Here is a 1,015-nt window from a genome sequence, read left to right on the forward strand (position 1 = left end):
CACACACACACACACATATATATATATATATGTACACACACACACACATATATATATATATATGTACACACACACACACATACACACACATATGTACAACGATGCCTCATATATCTTTTGTTGATATGCATATTTATATTATTTATAGGTATGTGGGTGGTTGATAAATGTTCATATATAAAGTGTATAGCCATCTTGGATTAGTGATAGACGTACGCAAATATACAAGTAAAGATATTTGTCTACATATTTTTCATACACATTTTCCTCTATTCAATATCATCTGCCGTTTCCATATGCCGTAGTATACACAACATCAGACATGTTACGTACTCAAAATCTGCCTAATACTTTATCACTCATGGTACTATTTTACTGCAAAGTCAGCAGCTTCATTCACTTTAATCCTACATCCGGATTAATCCTCATTAACTTGCGGCATGTATGCATTTCGTTGATATCCTTAAGCACAACAATTTTTCCTAACTTGAATTCAGTGACTGAAAATAGTAGCCATTGGTGCATTTGGCGTTCTCAAAGAAAGTTCAATCAAAATTAATCTTTTTCAGAGTAAATTGCTATCAGCAAAGAAAGTCAACGCTGCTACAATTAGCTATTCATTCTTTATTCTCTTGTAAAATAAAACTGCAAGTGGAAGTATTAGCGATGAGCGATGCCCAGCGGTATGTCATCTAATAGTGTTTCTGTTATTCTACCGGCCTCATTACTAAAGAATGTAACTATCTCAATGAAAAATTTGGAAATTAGAACCTCAATTCTTAAGCTGGCTGAAAAATCCTTTTATACACACACACATACACACACACACGCACACACAAACATGCACACACACATGCACACATGCACACGCACACACACAAATATGTTTGATATTGCACATATATTTGTATACGTTTAAATATGTCTATACGCACATATAGATGTGCGTATGCATGTGTGTACGTGTGTGTATATATATAATACATATACATATAACGTATATATATATATATAT

The sequence above is a fragment of the Octopus bimaculoides genome, chromosome 5, assembly GCF_001194135.2.
Source record: "Octopus bimaculoides isolate UCB-OBI-ISO-001 chromosome 5, ASM119413v2, whole genome shotgun sequence".
NCBI lineage: Eukaryota > Metazoa > Mollusca > Cephalopoda > Octopoda > Octopodidae > Octopus > Octopus bimaculoides.